This window comes from Rhipicephalus sanguineus, chromosome 9 (genome assembly GCF_013339695.2).
Source record: "Rhipicephalus sanguineus isolate Rsan-2018 chromosome 9, BIME_Rsan_1.4, whole genome shotgun sequence".
Classification (NCBI taxonomy): Eukaryota; Metazoa; Arthropoda; class Arachnida; order Ixodida; family Ixodidae; genus Rhipicephalus; species Rhipicephalus sanguineus.
Window position 1 is genome coordinate 78,248,836 of NC_051184.2, and position 22,838 is coordinate 78,271,673.

General features: G+C 48.6%; 1 non-coding gene across 1 annotated transcript; it reads right to left on the minus strand.

Moving 5' to 3' along the window:
* Positions 1–19,175: 19,175 nt before the first annotated feature.
* Trnak-cuu (transfer RNA lysine (anticodon CUU)) lies at positions 19,176–19,248 on the minus strand. The gene has a single exon. It is a non-coding gene; the product is annotated as a tRNA-Lys (tRNA).
* Between the last annotated feature and the right edge of the window lie 3,590 nt (positions 19,249–22,838).

Consider the following 22,838-nt stretch of genomic DNA (forward strand, 5'->3'; position numbering starts at 1 on the left):
GAAAGCATATAGAGCACAAAGGCCACTTCGCTCGCACCAGCAGCCGCGTTTCATTACGCCAGATTTTCGTTGAGTTACGCCAGGAAGGCTGCTAAAGTAGTGACCTGCTATGACATTTATCGCTTTGTCCTTGTGGTGAAACTTTTCCTTTCATTCGTATCGCTGGCATCATGCATTTATATGGTTCACATATATTACATTCTGTAAGCGGGGGCATATTGCCCTTATAACTCTTCTTCACGTTTGCATACGTTTCGGAAGCATTCTCACAAGAATTTCATAGGGAAAAAATGTTCAAGAAATGTAGCGTTATTTTGACAATCTGCGTGACCCCATCGCGTCTTCTGAATTGGCAATTCCAATTCTATATGTCTTCTACAACGGCGGTGCCAACAAAAGGAGATCGAGTGCTTCGTCGTACACTTGTAATAGTAATGGAAAAATAGCGTGTTTGTATGGTCCGCCGTTAGGCCAACTGGCCCAGGTGATTTGCAAGCATTGATTTTTTTCCAGTGCGGACTCACCTTTTTCGACGGAGATTGGATGTTCTAGGAACTCTTTAGTTTGAATTACGTGAAATTTCTATTTATTTCTTCTTTATTGTTTGAGAACAGACAAGACATCTTAAATTTTGAAGATTATATTTAAAACTACCCAATTATTGTGCAATTTCTCGAAGCGGGTGTTCCCTACAGTTGTCTTTTTTTTCGAGAGCTCGTCTCTTTTTTAGACACAATAAAACAAATCTACCAGACAGGCCACGGCAAGCATATGTGAAATTAATGGTTGACTTTTGACTATAACTGTTCTAATTAAGAGGTAACTTCTTAAGAATTATAGTGGACGAAAAACACCCCATTCATCGGTGGCATCCAAACCCACAACATTCCAAATACGGGTCTAATACTACTACTAAATTCTAAACGACTACATTGAATGTTGAATCAGCAGCTATTGATCAGCTGGGCCGATATTGCGTTAGTACGCCCTCACTATATTTAACAAAGAACTCTTTTTCCTCTACGCAGCTGTGCCGGGGCATGCCTCAAATGTTGGCTTGGTTTTTAAAATGTATCATTGTGTGTGATCCTGGTTGAAACCACTTATTGTTGAAGGTTAGCGTTTGTGCTTACTCCTCCTTAACTCTCAAAGCCAAGGATATGTCTCGGGCAGAAGTCAACACTTGCGAGTTGATTTTTTTATCAGTGAATTGCTCGTTAGCAATGCGTCAGATAAACGGCCACTCATGCTCCTCACAGCATCGGTGTAGACATGCTTGAAGGTTTGTAAAGAGAACAACTTACAAGAGTATGTTCTAAAGCCTACCTTGGGGCAGTGGCGAGTTACCCTAAACACTTCTTTCCGTGTTGGGACTAGGGACTACTATAGCCAATACTTGGGCATGTACACAAGCTTTAGTGTGCAGAGAACAAAATGGTGAAGTATTTAGTTTAGAGTGTCGTGCACTCTGCTATGGGCGAGCTGTGTACAGGCTTCTATCAGTTTACATAAACAGGCGGACGATTCAGAAAACCATTTACTACACCGTGGGAGAACTATGCGCATGTGTCTAACAGACTGGTATGTGCAGTAGTGATGCAGAACTATCGATGGTACTATCGATACTATCGATAGCTGAGTCACTATCGAACTATCGATAGTCAAAAATACTATCGATAGCGCTATCGATAGCAAAAATTCGATGGCACTATCGGTAGTATAAAATCAACAGCGCGGACTCACTGCAGAATAAACTTGGTTCCCCGCGCGCGTGGTACATAGTGGAGCCACAGGAGCAGGCTGAAGGGCAAGAAAGTTGACATGATTGTGTTCTTCACCCGAGTGCTTTGCTGACACATGATCATAAAGTCAAAGTGTTCAGCTGTAGCGGAAAGGAAGCCTTTACATGTGGCGGGACTGCGCGGCTTCAAATTGATATTGCATTTTATGATTTCAAAATAAAAAAAAGTTATCAAGAAGTTAATTGTAAGTTGTAACTGGTTGCTTTTGGATACGAGTTTATCGCTGGATATATTCCGCCATTTTCGCGGCGGAAATAATTTCTATGCCAAAAATTGCTCAGAAATTAAGCGAAGCTGCTAGTAGGCTATCGCAAATATTTTGCGCAATATTGCCGGCCAGCAACCGCATCATTATTCACACCACTATCAATAGTATTGTCACGTGGCTGTGACGGTGAAGGATGGGAAATACAGAGCTCTTTATTTGGCCGAACTTGTGCCCAGAAAATCAAAACTCAAAATACAAGCGATGCGTGCTGTGCACTTATAGCGGCAGGAGCAGTCGTCAGCCGTTGAGTAATCTGATCATCGGTGGAACGCGTCGTCCTTTATACATCAGTCATCAAACCTTCCATCATTAGCACTGATGCTCGCGTAAGCTCTCGAATAATTTTGACTATTTGCGTCCGGCGCGTACTCTTAACAGAATGATCTCAAACAACTGTGAAGCTTCTCAAACATTACGGCACGGTCTGCGTCAAACGTTGCTAACACTCTTTGTGGGTGACTGAACCCGAAAAAGTCAAAACAAAGCAACAAACACGCGTTGCAGTAATATCGCTAGTAATATTAACGATGGAACTACCGATTGCGCTATCGATAGTTTGTCGATAGTAGCACTATCGATAGTTTGTTTACACTATCGATAGTTTAAAAAAAACTATCGATACTATTGATAGTCAATTTACCAATAGTTCTGCATCACTAATGTGCAGTACGTTTTACGTCCAACGACTTCTCAATGGAGCCGATTATTGGTAGGCACTGTCATCTGTTCTCTGCAGAGAGCCTCCAAGTTTGCTCGGGATAGACGGATGATTTTCTTCTTCATACTTAACTTGCATTCGAGAGTGTCAGCACATGAAGTCCTGAAAGTAAACCCCTTTCTGGTTTCTGCATATTTTTTAAGCTACAGCCTTACGTTTCAAGGATAGAGTTAGGCTGATGCTGTACTCTTCAAATGATTGTCCTGCGATGATACTACATGAAATTATATATTGAGCAAACTTCACCTGCTGCTAAAGCTCACAGGTGCCCTTTATGAATTCGCCTAACATGACCGGATATCCCGGCCGCGGCGGCTGCATTTTCGATGGAGGCGAAAATGTTTGAGGCCCGTGTACTTAGATTTAGGTGCACGTTAAAGAACCCCAGGTGGTCGAAATTTCCGGAGCCCTCCACTACGGCGTCTCTCATAATCATATCGTGGTTTTGGGACGTTAAACCCCAGATATTATTATTATTATTAACATGACTGGATGGCGAAAACCATCGAGTAATCTTAGACGGATGCTTTTAGGCGCGAAGCACCTTAGGGTCTTGGCGTGTCGGCGTGCATCGCGCATCGTCGTCTGCTGTCGCGTGTGCATAGTCGTCTGCTCCATTTTCTTAAGTGAAAGAGAGGGCGCCACCGCCTCAGCGCTTGCCGCGTGGCGAGAGAGGGCGAACAGCGCGCGTTGAACATTTAAATGCGCTTTCTGCGATCAACGCTGAACTACCAGCTCGCAAGGAACGAGTACGCGCCCTCGCCCGCGAGAGACAACGCCGACGCAGGCGTCGTCTGCTACTGAGTTTTGCGATTGAAAAAAAAATTGGCAGATCCCACGCGCTGTGGGAATCGGTTTCATGCGAAGCAGTCAGCGAGTACTTCTATGCTGTATTTCATTGCCTCGAGCGAAGCGTTACGAAGTCGATCCATGTGTTTTTTTTTAAGTGTTGTAGCTGTGTGCACATCGTGGGCTTACCAGGAAGGTCGACAAGACCGGCGTTTAAATAGTAACTTATGGTGCGATGTAACGTCAGCCCTCACGTTGGAATACATACGTCAGTATTATCGAAAGTAAGTGCACTTGGTGGGGGTGCACTCGTGTGAATATCATACGTAACTTTCGTTAATATATTCTTCCGGGGTCGAGGAATGCTTCAATATAGCTTCCTGAATCATATGAATACAAATGTAACGTTTAATAGACTGGTCTACACCAGAACACGCATGACTCGAACCCAGGCTGCCGGCAAGCCGAGCGGATACTCTCGCAACCAGACGCCCGGCTGGCCGGGCTGCCAAGGCGTGCATGGGTTGCGCCAAGTAAACAGGGCAAGCTGCAGTTCTGAGGCTTTAAATGCGAAAAAGTACGAGTTGACACTGCTTCTGCGTATAGGGGCGCGCCTTGGCACTGCTTCGTCGTCCTTGGATGCCAAAACAAGCAGAGCAGCAGGAGGATATTACTTAGCGCTGTCTGCGACGATCACGACGCTCTACGGAAATAGTGGCGGTGTGGTGTTTGCAGCTTCGCCGCGAGTGGATAATTGTAATCCAAGCAGAAAAAGTAGGAGCCCAGTGAAAATGCGTGAGTTAGTACACTAACTGCGTGTATTTTATAGTGTGACGCCCACCTATTCCATTTTACAAACCTAATTTGCGTGACATGCAGCTGCGTTGAAGGCAGACGCAAGCTTTATGTGGGGGTGCACTTAATACCTTTGAGCGTTTCCTTTAATGAAAATCTAGTACAAGCTAGTGCTTTCAAGCTCAAGCAATCAGTATGCTTTGCCACTTTCAACGTATTATCAAGCTTTAGTGATTTTGATGGCATGCACACTTTCAAGATTACAAGCTTTCGTTTTCAAAAGGTAGTAAATGGTTCCTCAACAGCTGGCCAAAATATCGTGTTTTCATTTCGGCGTTTGATGTCCGCAATTTATTTGGACACGAGGCATCCAGCTGCACATAATACATATATTGGCACGTAAATAGACAGTACTCCCGCCAGTGTCTTTTACGTCGCAGGCGTAGCGCTAGCATATTTTTAGCATATTTACACAGCACACATTATTAAGGGACAGCTCGATTCCGCCCATGTCAATATCGGCTTAACTAAGAGTAGCACAATTTCGCGTGTAAAGCATCATCGTCACTGGATTAAAACAGCTCAGATAGCTTCCAAAAGGGATCGATGAATGATACTGCAGGTGATACTCTCTGATAGCACAGTTTTGTGAGCAAGACGCATTATTGTAAGAGTGCTCGTCAAACGAAAATTACGTTCTACGAAAGTACCCGTAAAGCGTACTCTATTACGCGATGCATGTTGAAATGATGAGTTTCAGAAAACATTGTGCGCAACTTGTAGTATGCGGCCACAAAACATCGTTTCACTCTTTCGCGAGGTGCACTGCAATTTCGACACAGGCGTACTACAGCGAGCACGTTTGTATACGAACGTCACGGCGTAGGCACCTGAAAAGGTTGCTTCTGGCTCAGCACGTACTGTGTACATTGCAGAGTTGCATGAGCAAGGTGCCCTTGATGTTCCAATAAAAACAGCGAAAATGTCCAGGCTAGAAAAAACGCAAATCACGCTCTCCCACAGGCTGTGCTTCGGGAGTTTCACGTTTGCTCTGTGTAGCGTCTGCTGGAATGGCAGCCCGGGCATGTTGTTTTATCGCGTGTGCGTTAGACGGCGCGACGAGCGATGCAAATATGGCGCTGCGCATGGAATTTGCTGTGTGCTGGGCTAAAAAGTGCAGCCAACACTAGAACCACAGACGTTAATCTGATAGGACGCCTGTCTCGTAGAAGTAGATATGTAGTGTTTATTCCTTTCTTGTAAAATTCGATAGCCAGCACCACAACGACAATTGACGTTGCACGGACATTACGCCTCCATAGGCTGCTTTTCCAAACTAGTTTATAGATCTGGCGTGACTCTGTGGTAGGATACCTGACTGCCACGCAGAATGCGCGGGTTCGATTCTAGCTATGATCCTCATTTTTATTGTTTCTATTCGTCGGGTCAGCGCGGCCAATGTGGGTTTTAAAGACGATAGTCTTTCTTGGGGAACTTAAACGCAGAAATTTTGGTCTGTCTTTCTGTCTGTCTTTCTGTTTGTCGGCACGTCGCTCGATTCAGCCACTCGGCCAAAGTTGAACCACTTGCACAAGGGCCAGCCGTCGTGAACGGCTCACTAGGTTCATACTTGTGTACATGGTTGATCAAAAAGCAAATATTACGCATATCTGAGGCGCAACATCACTAGGTAAGTATTAGGTGGTGTGTTCCTTTAATAGAAAATACATAGATACGTAATTCTAGAGACCCTAGTTTCTTAAGCTGCGCTGAAAATGCGACTGCGCCGAAACTTGGCTTCCTCTGTGCCCTCTGCGCGAGCTCATTGTTGTGTTTCGGTTTCAGTTCAGTATTGCACTGTACGAGTGCCATGGGGCGCCGCTCTGGCATTCCTGCTAGTGTGCCTCGATGTGTGAACGCGCAACAAAACGCGCATCAAGGCACCCTAATTCCTGCTTTACCTAGGCGACGTGAATATAAAAGAGTGTGTGGAGAGTACTCGTTGAGTGCGGAAGTTCTTCTGCTTCGGCGCTTCGCGCCAAACCGCGTGTTCTGGCTGGCTGGCGTCCCCGCCGGTCGCGTTGGTCACCGCCGGTCTTGCCTGCTGCTGCGCCGGGACTACCAGCCCGCAACACAGCATTCACGTTTCCCGACGTATTGCCAGATGGCGTTCATATCTCACGCAGCGCCTCTTCTATCGTCTTTAGACGACATTTGCAGGCGAAGCACGCAGATACGCGGCCAATTTTTTATATACACCATTTACTGCTGGTGGCACACAGAGCTCAAACGTGCTGCAGCGTGCGCAGTACTACCCGCAGGATTGCCTAAAGGGTGCGCTTTAAAGTAACTCTCCTACATTTTTCTTCAGTTTGAAAACTCCCCTTGAGACGCGCACAAATGTGGCCCATTTCTGTATCACCTCGCGATGTCGAATTCCGGATAAACAATTGCTCGAACGCCACTGTGCAGCAAGAGACGCGGAGGGGTCACATCACGCGCCGCACTTTTCAAGAAAAGAAAATATCTAAGAGCGTTGGGTTGTAGGGCGCTGCCCAAACACGAAAAAATAAATGTGACAGTAATTTCTTTGCGCATGGCCTGTTCGCGCTCGGCAACTGTGCGTTCTTTTCGAGGACGCTCGAAAAGAACGCAGAGTTGCCGAAAAATTTGTCCTGGTCCGGGAATCGAACCTGGGGCCATCGCCTTTCCGGGATGGTCGCTTTACCAATTCAGCTAACCAGGAAGATGGGTATTGGCAGTGCAATGACGCAATAATCGAAAACTCGAAGCACATGGACCTAGAATATAATTATTCCACATGACATAGGTAATCGACAACTCGAAGCGCATGTACACATAACATAACTAAACGACATATTATATTTATTTGAAAACTCGAAGTGCCTCATTGTTCTCCATGCCTCCCGCAGTGCCACTTCTACATGCGAATTTTTCGCAACGGAGATAGCCGGCTTGTTTCATCGCTGCCCCAACCTCTTTCCCCCGCTGCGCTCAAGCTCTTTCTTTTGCGCACACAACATAACACGCATGGGGCGATAGCATCGATTTGACTTTTATGCGGAAGATGCTGGCAATCAATGGCGACGAAGAAATGGGCCCAGAGTGTCCATATCACTGCTATCGCAATAAGACGAGTGACAAAGCTTGAGTCAACAAATTATGGCAACCTACTACGTTCATATGACTCGCGATGCAATGCAGATTTGTTTTTACCGCGTCTTCGCTACGTCTTCCCGCTTATCCAATTTTTTTTGGTGAAGAAATGTCAGTAAGTGTAGTTTCTTTGGGAACTGGGTAACAAGCGCAAGGACGGAACAAGCAGACTGAGACAAACGAAGTGCTTTCAAGCACAGTTTAATATTTCCGACATAGAAATGCATGCAGTTTCTCTATTGAAAATGATTTTCGAAAGGGAGGACAAAAATACCACATTGAAATTTCTGTGAATATGGTTAAAGTACACAATGGTCTTTGACTTTGTTCAAAATATGCAATTTCCTTGCTGAGAAGAGGAAATTACGGAACACTAACGCACATATCAGGTCTTCTATCTATTCAGCATGCTTCGATATTTTGGGTGATGTTTCGAAACATGCAAAGAAGAGCGGCGTTCTTTTGAATTAACGCGTGAGCTGCCTAGTAATAATTATAAAGTTCCAACGAAAGCAATTTGCTTTCAACCATGTTATTTACAATCCTCCTGGCTTCTTCTACCACTTCTTCTAGCCTCTTCTTTTCCGCCTTCTCCAACCAATTCCTTTGGTCACTACAATAATAACCACACGTGTTGCCTTTTTCAACGAAGGAGTGAAAAGCCAGCTTTGCCTTATAATTCTGCGCACCCCAGGTAGGTCAAACGAGGCATCGCTAAACTATGCCTTGTTAATGGACACGATAAATCGTGCCCGAACATTATGCAAGACACTTTCGCAGCACAAACAAGTCACCCGGCCTGTGCGGGATTCTCCTTGGCAACATCTTATGAACATTGTCGAACTGCTACTCAAGTATGCAAAACAAGACGATGCCGCGTCCACACACGGCCAGACTGTTCTCAGGCGGCCACTTGCTGCGATCCCATATATTCACGATGTATCTCCTAGGCTGAAGCAATGTTTGCAGCGTGCTGGTCTCACGGTGCTTTTGGCAGCCCAGGGGAAACTGGCAAAGCTTTGCAAGCGTGTCACTGACACGACAAAGCATCCAAGTCTCCCCTCTGTGAAGCACAGAGATCCTTCTGTGTCCTGCACAACAGAAGTGGTCTATCAGGTCTCCCTGCACGCGGTGCAAAATGTCTTGTGCAAACAGGTAGGTGCGGAAATGAGCGCCTAAATGGGAGAGAGAGAGAGAGAGAACTGTTTATTGAAACCAGAGTGTTCAGCCAGCGTGTATACGCTTGCTGGCTATTCTGCGGGGAGGGGGAACGAGAGAAATGAAAAAACGTAGAAGAGTGTGGGCAGAAAGATATCTAAAAAAATTCACACATATCCCCGTAAAGGGAACCCTGCGTAGCATGCGAAGCAGCGCTTGAACCGCGCGTCCGCGCCCTCCATGCGGGGTTGAAGCAGTTGCTTCAAGCGTTTCGCTGCCTTTGCCGCGGACTCGCGTTGCCACGCCGCTTCGGGATCCGCTGCTCGGCGTTTACGCTTCGCTTCGGCTTCGCGTTGCCGCACCGCTTCGAAGTTTTCTTGCTGGCGTTGACGTTTCGCTTCGGCTGCGCGAGCCTTCGTTGCTTCTGTGGATTCTTGCAGGCGGCGTTTACGGCGCGCTTCCACTTCTCTCGCTCGAAGGTCGGGGTTCGCTTGCCGCCGCTGCCGTTTTGCGGCAGCGGCTTGAGCCCTCTTCTCCGAAGCAGTAGCAGCAGCATTGCTGCCGGGGGCGCTTATCGTGGCGTTGACGGTGGCGTTGCCGGGAGGAGGATGAGCGGAGCGCGCGCGGGTCATTTTCATCTAGCGGAGCAGCCGTGGCGCCTCTAGCGGTCTCCTCCGGAAGCTTGGGCCAGCTGTTGCCCATGCGCAGTGGGGGTGTGGACGGCGCAGGGACGGAACAGCCTCCATCATAAGCTGCTTCGCATCTAAAAGATTAAGATACAGGTCTGGTAATGGCTGTCCTAGGCCATGTATGGACAATCACGACAGTAAACGAATAGTATGAAAAATAAATAAAGAAATAAAACAAGAAACAAACGCTTACGGGCCCAACACACACTTTCCTGATTGAGAATTTTGCAGAGTAGACCAATAGATTCAGTCGTGTGGGAACATGAAGTTCAGTGCTTCTCGTTATGTGTGTGGGTAAGGCCAGGGGACCAAAATACGTCTTAAAGTGAAGGGCCCTTGGTCGAGCATTTCTAGGTTGCGTTGGCATTGTTGTCGGTTGTGTCGATAGGCTGGGGTCCCGAGCAGAATTTGCTCTACGTACTCCACAGCACCGCTGTTGTCACAGCAAAGTTTTGCAGTCAGGCCGTTACAATAAATCAGACTATTTGTATAGGCAATGCTTTATGGAAGCCGGTGATACAGCGTTTCCAGATGCCGAGGTATACATTGATGTAGCCTTGATGGCAGTTCCGGGCCTATCGCGTGTAAAAGTGCGTATTCAATAACGTCCATAATCAACAACAGCTTCGTGTATGTATTGCAGGGTTAGCGGCAGCGTGCCCGTTTTTACGAGTGTGCGCCTGTTTTAGCGATAAATAAAATTCAGCTTCCGCAATCATTGAAGCAGACCACACGTCAGAAAACGAGGGAGTGCTAGCGTCAGCTTCCACTCCGTACCTCTTACTCCTAAAATAACAGAACGATAAGCTAGTTGGTAAGTATTCATGTTAAAGAGACAGAGCGTGCAAACACGGGCACAAGGGAGAACTCAAGACGCCACAAACGCCGACTAACGACTGAAAAGGCGCACAACGGTGGAAAAGAAAGAAGGCACGAAAACTTATCTGCGCATGCCCAAGCAATAGGCGAACCTATCAATACGGTACGCGTGGTGTACGTGAGAGATGACTATTCAGACACTTGATTTCTGTTTTATGCAGGTTAATCGATTGTTGGCTCACGCATGCGCTACCACTAGTATCGATATGCCAGGTCTCAGCCATTAAACGCGTTTTTTTCATTCCTGTGCTAGTAGAAAATCGCGCATTCACCTCATTTCGGCGTGCACTTACACTCTCGACAATGTAAAGATAGATTACACGCTAAGCCTCTGCTTTGCGATCTCTTACGTTCCGTTAATCTTTGGTTAACACAGCGACCTGTTTGCCCCACGCAAAAGCGGCCGCAGCTAAACGGAATCTTATACACCGCACAGGTACGGCAATCAGTAATTTTGTCGGTTAGTTTCACAAAACAATTATCAGTCCGCTTCTTGTGTATCAGCCGCTCATTCTTTCTATGTTGGAAATATTCTAAGATTGTAAAAAAAACGATATAGCCATGTCATGCCTTAGGTCTTCTCTCACTAAGTGCTTTTAACACAAAATGATTTCCAGCTTTAACGCACAGGTTCCGCGTCTTTTAGGTGTAGGTTATACTCGCGTGGTAGTGGCCACTGTCGCTGAACGCTTAAGGAAATCCATTTTGTTAAGTCTGAGCATGGTTGCAGAAAGCAACAGGAAAACAGGTGTCGTCGGCATTCCTTATATATTCATTGCGTATCGCATAGGCTAAAGAATGTACGAGCAGATACGGCGTTAATGTTGTTCTTACGGTAAGATTTGTGCCGCAGTAAAGAGAAAGAATGGGCGGGTGACAGACAAAAAGTGGACTGATATTTGTGTTGTAAAACATACCAACAAATTTGCTGATTGCCGTACGTGTGTGGTGTATAAGATTCTGTTTGGCTGCGGCCGCTTTTACGTATGACAAACGGGTCGCTGTGTTAACCAGAGATTAATGGAACGTAAGAGATCGCTAACCGAAGGCTCACCATCTAATCTGTCTTTACATTGTCGAGAGCGTAAGTCCACGCCAAATTTGATGAATGCGCGATTTTGTACAGCTACAGGAATGAAGAAATCCGTTTAATGATTGAGGCCTGGTATATCGATAATACTGGTAGCGCATGCGTGAGCCAACCATCGATTAACCTGCATAAAGAAGAAATCAAATGTTTGAATAGTTATTTCGCACGTAGACCACCAGGCGTACCGGATTGATAGGTTCTCTCATTGCTTGGGCATGCGCAGATATGTTTACGTGCCTTCTTTCTTTTGCGCCGTTGTGCGCCTTTTCAGTTGTTAGTGGCGTTTGTGGTGTCTTGACTTCTCTTTTGTGTTCGTGTTTGCGTGCCCTGTCTCTTTGACATCTTACTCTTAGTGAAGTTATTTTTCTGAACTGGTCATAATATAGTACGCGTGGTTCGCTTCCCTCTTGAATTTGAGAGAACTTATCTTTTGACATTCGTATTGTATGAACGCCTTCTTTTATTCCATTTTTCCCCTGGTTCTTTTTCGCATGCACCCTTATGCATATAAGCACATGAAACTGCCGCAGCAATAAACTACGTTGTAAGACAGGGCAATGTGTGTTCTTCTCTGTCGTTGTGTCTCCGCGCTGCAAGACTACTGTAATAAATTTCCAATAAATCGAAGCCTACACTCTTGTCAATTTGCCTTTGGAATAGTATTTGGAAAATGCATAAGGCACCGTCTGACTTTTCTACGATTTAATTTCTCTAGAGCGATTCGTCTTACGTTTCTCAGATGCACGGACAATCTTGCTGCCGATACGCTCCGTGCTTGGGAATTTGAAACTGGCAACGATTCACAGTACAATGGGTTGCCTTTTACTGTGACAGAGCAGTGAGCTGCCATTAATCCTTTTAGCTGGAGATTCACGTTAGCGCATACTACCGACAAGTCACCCGGCCTGTGCATTGGGCATACTTGTGCAATTGGGCATACTGTGCAATTTGGGCATACTTGTGTACACTAATGTATGGCTATGCTATGCCGAGAACAAAATGGATAAAGTGTCACGCACTAAGCTAGAACAGAGTTGTATGCAGGCGTCCACGTGTTTAGAATAAAAGTTCGGCAATTGACGGTACGATGTACCTGCACTATGGGAGGGCTGTATATGCAGCCGCCCTTAAAGAAGCTCATGTGCCGGTACTGCTGGCAATGGAGCTGAATATCTGTACACCACTTATCTGCTATCTTATACAAGCCTCGGCATTTTCTCTGGCCAGACAGCTGATTTTTGCCTTGTGCTTAACTTTGATTAAAAGGAACGACGACATATGTTCCGGAGAATAACTCTTTCATGATCCTACGTTTTCTTTAAACAGTAATTTAGATGCAACGTTCGTATAAGGCTCTTCGTTAATAGAAGACTCTTTGAATGATTTTTCTGAATGGATACTCTATGAAAATATACATTCTGCGGTGTACAGCGTGGTGCCAAGCAGAACATCCTTGCGCGTTACTAACTTGGGGTGAAACGAAACACCCTGCACAATCTCCCACGAGAGTTGTTTATAAGCGATGCGTAAGCGTGGTGTTATTGTAGGAGACCACGGCTGTGACCCTCCCACGAACGTTGTTGTTGGGCGGCATTGCCGCGGCGTCTTTCGTCTTCTTTTCTAGCCTTCGTGAGCATCTGGAAAGGTGAAACAGAAGAAAAATTTCGCGAAAACCGAGAAGCGCGTTTAAACATAAATTCCTGCGAAGTCAAAATTGCCCCCGTGTGTACAGTCTTTTATGTCGCCTGTACATGCTGTCCTAAAGAGTACTCTTGCTCATCATCACAAAACGTTTCAATTAAGCCTTTACAGAAGATGTTCTCTTTTCTCACTTGTTTTGTACCTCAGGCACAATGCATTCATATGAGATATAAGTGTATTACACGCGTCATATCATATACGATATACGTGCCGAATGCGCTGGCACAGAATGTAGCTGTCCCGTGTCTTGCTTGTGTTTCGTTTCGTTTGTGCTGCTGTTACCTATGAGCATTCATATGGCTCGTATATATTCGCATTCTGCGAGCGCGGGCGTTGAACCGTGTGGACAAGACAGTCGGCGTCTGAGCGTTCTGTCCAACCACCAAAATGTTTTATGTCTTATACATTTCTAAGTCGAAAGTGTCTCGTTTAGCGTCCCTTTGAGCGAAACACGGCAGGCGAATGCGCTGGCACAGAAACCCACGTGAACTACGTCACTGATGAAGTCATGGTGACGTCGAAGATATCAAAAATATGTGGGGTCATCATGAGGTCAAGCGATGACGGCGTCACATGGAACCGTCGCTTGGTGAAACGTAGCTGATCCCGGACGTAGTATAAAACAAGTGATGTGCAGAAAGCTTAAAACGGGGCACAGTGTAATCGAGTGACTATGTCATGATAATTTAATGCATATCTCGCACACTGCGACTGGTTATATCGTGATAAAGAGGTAGTCCCCGACTGTATAACATAATGCATTACCGACTGTGTAACAGACCCTTGTCTGCAACTGTTACAGGGTGTAACGTGCTGCCAAACGTTCTTCATTATTAGATGCGAAGCAGCTCTTTGACTAGCCTGTGTAACGCTGTCCCTCCGTGCGTCCGTACGAACGCGCCGTAACGCGCTCCCCTCGCCGCAGGTGTTGGAGCGGTGCCAAGTAGGTCACGCCGTAGCTGGGCGTTCACGTCACGCTCCCCTCGCAGTGCGCGCTGACGTCACTATCTCCCTTGCCTGCCGCGCACTCGGCGCAGCGCCCGCAACGGCCGCCTCGTCCGTTCGCCCGCAACACCTGCCGCCACCGGAACGCTACCGGAACTTTCGGCTGCGGGAGGAGTCGCCGTTTACGCCCGGAGTTGGCGTGCGCTACGCGCGTTTAACGTCGACCTGGAAGAACGATCCGGAACCTCTCGAATACGCTCCTGTTCCGAGTGCGTTGCCGTGCGCGTCGGCGACGTCACGATCCTCGCGCTGTTCCTCGCTCCCAACCTGCCGAAGGACCAGGTTCAGCGCTGTCTGGAGGCGCTGACTGATTGCGGCGAGGCGTGTCGACGCGCGCCTCTTATAGTCGCGGGAGACTTCAACGTTGACGTCAGTGGAGGAGGAGGAGAATGGCTCATCGATTACATGCGTGACGTGCACTCGCTGATGTACGTGTCCGCGGAACGGAAACTACCCACCACGATAAGGGGAACGTGCATCGATCTGGTCTTTCCCAACTTCGACATCGAATGTCTGCAGGGACCTCTCAGCGTGCACTTCACCGATCACAGGGCCGTGGTAGTCAAGGCGAAACGCGCGCCAGATCCGGTCCAGCGCCCGTGTCCCCTCTGAAGAAACGACAAGACTTACGCCAGCCATCGCTTCAAACGAATCTTCCAGCGCTCACCGCAGCACCCGCGTAAGCGCCGTTCAACCCGTGACGCCATCCGTGCGCAACGCTGCTGCTTCGCATCCTATCAGGGTTCCCTTTGGGAAGATGGTGGTAATTTTTTATTGATTGCCCCATGTGACAGAGGAATGGACGGATGTTCCGATGGACACACAATTCCGGGTTGAGTAAACAGAGAAATGGCTACGCATTTAGAAGTACGCTATTCACTCGTCTCTGGCCTTGCAGCAGCGAGATCTCAATAGGTTGTCTTGTTAGTCGAGATTCGTTTCACCAAGGCCATGTCGTTTCACCAAGTCGAGAATCGTTTCACCAGGAAATACTACCGCTGGCAGCAGTACACTGAGCACGAGGAAACTAATACTGGCTTGCGATACCTCACCAGAGAACAAGGTCACATCACAATACCAACACACGTATATCGGAACACGTTCTGAGACGCATGGCTACTGAGGCGCCGAAGCTCCTTGCGCGACGGCTCAAGCAAATAGCGTGTGGTGCACCGCCGTGACGTACAACGCAACATGAACTTGCAGACGGTGCAATTTCTCCCGGTAATATAAGCTGCTGTCACGGGACGTTTGTGGCCCGAGCCTCGCACGGCCGGTCCCGTATCGGTCGTGTGCATTTACAGCGGAGGGACATCGTCCTTTGCCGGAAAGATATGGCTGTTTCCACGCAGAGCCATTACGGGATGCTTCGCAAAGCCTATTCGCCGTTCATCCTCCAGACTGCATGCAAGTTTCTCAATGCACGGTAAAGCTTGTTTGAACGTGATTTAGAAAAATTTCAGCAGCCCTTCTCCAATCGGGACAGCGAAGCTCGGCGTGGGCGTGCCGGACGTACTTTCTGTGTTTCTTTCTTTCTTTCTTTCTTTCTTTCTTTCTTTCTTTCTTTCTTTCTTTCTTTCTTTCTTTCTTTCTTTCTTTCTTTCTTTCTTTCTTTCTTTCTTTCTTTCTTTCTTTCGTGAATCCTTTTCCTACCCGGTGGAAGCGAAACGACTCTGATTGGTTGCGGGTGTGGCGTGAGAGCGTGCCTACGCAGTTGGTATCGCGCCTAATGACTCACCTTCCGGCGCAGAAACGTGAGCTCATGCGACTATATAGAGGCAACAATGAAATGTGAAAATGCGACAACGTGAAATGACAAATAACGTTGTTGACGTTGACGTTGATCATATCGCCATATCAGAAACGGCTGATCACCAACCAGACCACGATCTCGAGCGCATCAACGGCGTATGCGAATACGCGTGTCACCGATGGACTATCGAGAGCCGCATGTGCTCTCACCGGCGCCGGTTTTTCGTGTGCAACCCCGCCAGCGAAATCTGTGAGTTAAAACAACTAAGCACTAGTAGTGCGTAGTTGTTGTAAATCACAGATTTCGGTGGCGGCCTGCTCGCACTCACTTCCCTTTCCCCCACTCTTGCTATATTCTCTAGTATACATGGCTATACTATGCTTTACCCTCTCCCGTCTTTTCCCACCTCCTCACTCTCAGTTCCCTTTGCCACCGCCTTGCTATACATTATTATACATCGCTATATAATGCTGTCTTTCAATTTCTCTTTATTTTTATCTTCCTTCTCTCTTTCTCTCTCCATTTCTTTCTGTTCCTTTCTCTCCCACTTTCACTGGTTCTATACTTTATATCTTTCTTGCTGTCATTCTTTTATTCTTTTTCTCTCTATTTTTTCTTTCTTCTGCACATATCAGTGTAATAATACGTTTGCAATAAATTCCAAGCTCCCTCTGCTAGCCTGCCTACATAGTCGAGGGGTTACGCCGCTCGCCTTGGGTCCGTGGGTACGCGGGTTAAAATCCTGGCTCGTCAAATGATTTCATGATGTCTTACTTATTTATTCTCCTCCTTTCTCCGCTTCTCTTCCCCTTTGCTCCCCCTTTCGTTCGTCCAACACGTTGCTAGGTGGCGCAGTCGGCGAAGCCATGCGCAACTCTGCAAAGTCGTTAGGCAAGTCGAGTTTCTGCGAACGATACAGCGCCGAACTTCGATGTTAAACGGCTCGGCTGTTGCAAAACGAGTCCCGAAGCTGCAGCTCACCAGTTATGGCGACCGGCTGGGCTTGTATGGAACGCGATACAGGCGGTGTTTCCTTTTTTTTAAATTACAGATATTTTATACAAATTCTATGACAGTCACGATACTGTGTGGAGATAGGTTTGCGAGACGCTTACCCTACGAGGCGACCGGCAAGGGACGCGACGTTCTCCACTGCCGCAGCGAACAAAGACGCTATGGCCGGGTTCGTCGATTCTCCGGCACGGCGCAGAAAAGGCACTCGAGGCAGGAGGTCAACAAACGACACGGGTTTATTAATCCAAGATGCAGCACAGTACGACAGTCACGGGCTTGCAGGCCGTAAGGGGAACTCCGCAAGACCGATCGAGTACGCTTGCCAGCGGCGCTACGACTATCACACAAAGGGCAGCAGTCGAGCACACGAACGAGAAGCCGCCTGCTAGAGCAGCGCGTCAACCTCTCGTGCCAGCCTGAGAGCATCTCCCGCCACGAGCGAATCGTCGGGCGCATCTTAGCTCGTAGGAGAGGAGGATGTCACCAGCGGCCCAATGGGGAATGGCGCTGCGTTGTGACGTAGGTCCGCGCAGCGCGCCAGCGTAGCGTGCCCGGACATGCCAGCGCGGGACGGAGCCGACGCTTGGCTCGCCCAGACAAAGAGGCGCCCTGGCCGCCATCTTGGCGATTGCCGGTGCCTAAGTGCGCCCGGGCTACGCGGCCGGCACGCGCGCGGCAGCTGGGGAACGAGGCGCCAGGTAGGAGGACGCTCTCGATCCCCACATTCCCTCCTCCTAAAGACCGAGGCCAGCCTGTGAAAGAGGCTGTCCGAGGCCAAGTGGCAAGGTCAGCTCAGCCGCAAGGGGGCTGGCCAACGGGGCAAAGTCCAACAGGGGGGTGTCGTCTTCCTGAAGGTACAAGTCCAAAAGTCGGCCATCGCCACACAAAAGTTCCACCAAAAGTTCCACCACAAGGGGAGAGCCCACTGCCGGGAAGAAGGGCCACAGCCAAGGAGGAACGGGGGCAAGACTGCACAAGGGCGGGCAGCCAGCCCGCTTGAAGTTCACCGGTCTGGAGAGGTTGGCAGCCGGGAACGTAAGAGGCGTGGCTGCCCGTTGCGTGCGGCAGCCAACCGCCGAAAGTCGCTGGGACGGGGGCCACACAGGAACAGCATGCCGGAACAGCAGGCAGCCAGAAACGGAGGCCGGAGCGACCACGCTCGGGCCTGGGCCAAAGCTTGAGTGGGCGGAATAGCCGCCGAGGGCGGCTGCCGAAGCTGCCAGGAGGGTAAGGCAGGGTGGTGGTGGCTGCCGGCCAGAAGGCAGGAACCAGGCCCTCGCAGAAAGAACCAGGGAACAGCAGGCCACAGGTTCAGCAGCAGGCTGGCGGCACGGTAGAGCCAGGCGCAGGGAGACGACAGGGCGACGCAGGAGTGGACAGAGATGTCCCCGGCATAGCCGGCTTGCCGAAAAGGGTGCCTGCCTGACAGTGCTGCCCAACAAAGGGGGCGCTTGCCAGGTTATCGCTTGGACAACACGTCAGAGGGTATTTTCGGCCGAGAGGGCCTTCTACCACTTCCGGACGTGTATCTAGGCCCCTTAGCGGTTATTCTCCATTCACTGTCATGGTATGGAATAAAGTCCAGCTACCTGTCAGTGGGAGAAAGGTTGCTTAGGTGCGTTTCCGCAGGTTGTACCGGTGGCTTGGCTTGGAGCCAGCCTTCTCACGGCTTCCCTGCGGTTCGGTGACCGCCTCCCCCCCTCCCAAGTCGCTGCTGCGGGCAACGAAAGGTTTGAGGGCGGCTGCATGAGCCTGGGGGGCTTGCCCGCACGAGACTGCACGCATTGCCACACGTGGAGTGAAGAGCGTCACGTTTAGTGCCTGGTCGGGTAGCAGAGCGGCACAACTTTTAGAAAGTCTTACGGCCACTCGCATGTCCGGCCAACCGCGAGTCGTGAAAATAGCCGAGGGTGGCTTTCCTTAGACTGCGGGGAACCCCCACCGTAAAAGACTCCTGGGGAGCTTCCTCTGGTGGGATGTGGAGCGCAGAAAAACTCCGCCGGCGACAAACAGATGCGAATCCAACGTGCCCGCAGCAATACCAGACTGCGTAAACGGCACACAGCGCCGACAGCAATACCAGACTGTCAATACGCGCCCGCTCCTTGGGAGCACGGCTCTTGGAGCCCAAAACGGATCGCACTGCTGTGCCTTTGGTGTCTCTTCACTGCTTAACAGGATACCGGCTGAAGTGACGTGCTCACCCGAGGCGCCGTGCCGGAGAATCGACGAACCCGGCCGTAGCGTCTTTGTTCGCTGCGGCAGTGGAGAACGTCGCGTCCCTTGCCGGTCGCCTCGTAGGGTAAGCGTCTCGCAAACCTATCTCCACATAACTGGCGCCCAATGTGGGGCCCGAACCCACGACCCTGAGATTAAGAGTCTCATGCTCTACCGCCTGAGCTAGCCGGGCGCATCTTAGCTCGTAGGAGAGGAGGATGTCACCAGCGGCCCAACGGGGAATGGCACTGCGTTGTGACGTAGGCCCGCGCAGCGCGCCAGCGTAGCGTGCCCGGATATGCCAGCGCGGAACGGAGCCGACGCTTGGCTCGCCCAGACAAAGAGGCGCCCTGGCCGCCATCTTGGCGATTGCCGGTGCCTAAGTGCGCCCGGGCTGCGCGGCCGGCACGCGCGCGGCAGCTGGTGAACGAGGCGCCAGGTAGGAGGACGCTCTCGATCCCCACAACTGTTGTTCTCGTACACGTGCTCTACGTCGAGGCGGAAATACTTTGCCGAATCTAAGATGACATTGACGAGGCTAGTTAACAAAATTCGGTAATTAATAATACTTTAATTACTGACCTGAAGATATTTATTTATATTAGGAAGTTTAGCACGTGCCAATTTATGGCATACCCAATTTTTGGAAATCGTGATACTTGCGCGTAATTTGAGGTAATGATCACGAAATTTTAAGGCTGAATTCGAAACTGATCGCACCCGGCGCGAAGAAAAAGCGGCAGCTCTGTTACGTAAGAGCGGAAATACACGCGAAGATGGTTCGCAATAATGCGCGTGGAAAGAACTCCTTGAACTACTGTCTGTTATGTCTTTGACAGGAAAATGCTATCATGACAACCATGGACAATTCGGGAGCACGAATACACGAATATAGGCCTCTCGTGCGTCCAGAAGAAAATGGTGAACCATTCATACTCTGTCTCACCTACAGGTTTCAGAAAGCTGTCAACTGGCTCCGCCTCTGTGGTGCAGTGGTTACGGTGAGCGGCTGCTGAACCAAAGGTCGCGCGTTCGATCAGCATTTCGATGAAGGCACAACGCTAGAGGAGCGTCCATTGTGCTATTTCAGTGCACGTTAAAGAACACCAGATGGTCGAAATTTCCGGAGCCCTCCATTAGGGCGTGCCTCATAATGATTATCATGGTTTTGGCATGCGAAACCCAAGAGGTTATGAAGGTGGAAGCTACGAGACGTAAGCAACCAACATGCTTGCGCACCGAAACGTTGTTCCATATTTAATTGGTCTATAATGAGCCAGGTTGAGACAACTGTGTTTTTTAAGATATTGAACGTCACAGCGGTACGTCACACGCTGATCCCGCTTCGCATGCATGTTGTACGTGTTTAATTATTGCACCGGTAACCACCGGTAATTGTGTTAACGAAGCGACGTGGCAGCACCCATGCAGACGCAAGGGGGTGGAACTGGGAAGTGGGCGTGAGGAGGAGAGAAAGAAGGAGGGGAGAGAGTGAGGTATAGTATAGCCTTGTATAGTATAGCCTAAAAAGGGGGCACGAAAGAGAATTGAGGGCGAGGAGGAGGGAAAGGAGGAGGGGATACGGTAAGGTATAGCAGTATGGTACAGCAGCAGGGTGGGAAATGAAAGCGAGGATGAGGGAAAGGAGGAGGATGCTATGGCCACTAGCTCCTCTGTTTCCTCAGTCTTTGCACCACCAGGGGGTAGCTGCCGAAATCTTCTAACACTGGCGTCTGCTCACTTTAGTCATCATCAGGGCAAATTATGTAGGCGTGGGCCCACCGCCTGCGCGAAGAGCCATGGGGATACCGAACACACGACGCGGGGCGCATGAATACATCGATAGGTATTTTCGCTCATCTTATTGGTTAAGCTGCCCCGTAGGCTCTTCAGAGCTGCATCCAGGCTAGTGAAATAAACCCACATGACTGGTCGAGGAAATTGAGGCGCCATCTATGAACGGGATCATAGTTAAAATCTGCGTTCCTTCTCTTTTTCTCCCAACCCTATTCAACCTCCTCTCTGGCGGGATCAACTCCCTCTCCTCCTGGAGGCGCGCTATCCGCAGCTTTGCTGGCGCCGTCGAGTGGCACCGCCGAGGCGTGCGGTAGCCGTCGTCGTTCGTCCGTTTCATGGTGCTCGCTCACTGTGTACTTGTGCGCCGCGGTGTTTTACGACTCGCGCTGTTCGTGCATCGTGCTTTGTTACTCGCATACTTCCAGAACAAGTCCCTGATTATAATGCCGGCCCCCAAAAAACGACAGGTAAGCGTGCCCTTTGAGTCGCGGTGTCCATTGTGTCAATTTGAATTCACGTCGATACCGAGTAGCTGTTTTCTGCAGTGGGACAACAGTTAATGTTTTCAAAAATGACTGACTTGAAAAGGGCGCCATGCTGCGTTTACATCGTTATACGAACAAGCAGCGGACTTGAACCACATGCGACGTAACTATAGTTACCGGTTTACAACTCTTATAGAACCGCGTGCTTGAATATGTGCTTTGCATTTGTCTCTGGGTAGTTAGTCGCCATCGCCTTTAAGTGCGTTTCCGAGGCTCTAGGTAGATGTATGAAAGCTTGTACTGCTCTCAGACGAACAAACGAGTTCACATTTGCACGACTCGACGGCGCTCTTTATCTGATTGGAACTTGTCACTTTTTTGTCAGGATGGAAGCGTTTTTAAAATATTCCCGAAGGCCATACAGCTGCTCGGCGCGCCCAGAGGAGAGCTGGAGAATTGCAGAATCGGCGCATTTCAAGAAAAAGATGCCATGAATTCTCGATATCATCTGTCCATTTTCTCCGTGTTTATCATGATTAGGTATACGAAAATCAACTTTTTTGGAAATGTAGTCAATATGGCCTGGCCAGGTTTAGTTGTGTTATATGTGGAGTTCAATTTGATATCTTTAAAATGTTCTTTACATTATTGTATTGTTTTTAGCTATTTCAACTGCTTTCATTGGTTTTGCATTGCAGTGAATGTTCGCTTTTGTTAGTTATGATAATTTTGCGCAATATCGTGCGCACATTTCACAAGCTCTTCTGCAGTTTTGTGAATATAAAAATTTTGTTTTTTAATCTGTGCATGTTCCTTAGTGTTATGTTGTTTTTTATTCCACTGTTGCCGTCAAAGTTCTTAACTTTGCCGGGAACTTTCGAGTTCTTTAGTGAACATGAACACGTTTATGTTAATCTCCTGCTAATCTGTTAATCACTTCTGTTAATAACCTGAGCCTGTATCCCACCACATTTGATGAAATAGTTGATTTCCGGAAACGAGGACAATAAAACGAGACCAAATATATTATATGTTGTGAGTACAAATCACTCTATTGCTTTCTGGCACGTGCTACACGACTGCAGTGTTTGCAGAATGCATGATTGCAAATTGCGTACATTCAACCGCGCTACGAACGCGCAGCGCAGCAAGGTGCAAAAAAATCACAGCATATCCGCGGAGTGAATGATGATGAGTGGGCGAAGCTGCGGAGGTTCATCGGTAAACCGTCAATCTTCCGTGAATTCTGCCCAGTACATCATCACCGACGTGAGATCGAGCGCGTTTATACTAAAGGTTCGATGAGAGTTATGACGACTTGCAGCTCACTTTAATTTTACATGTACGCTGTGAATATTCATTGTTTAGAAAACCATTGCTTTAGAAAACATCTGGCGTCTTTCGTTAACCAGCTGGCGTCTTTTCGTTTTGCTTTAGAAACATCTGGCGTCTTTTCGTTTTGCTTTTAGAAAACATCTGGCGTCTTCGTTGGTTTATTTCA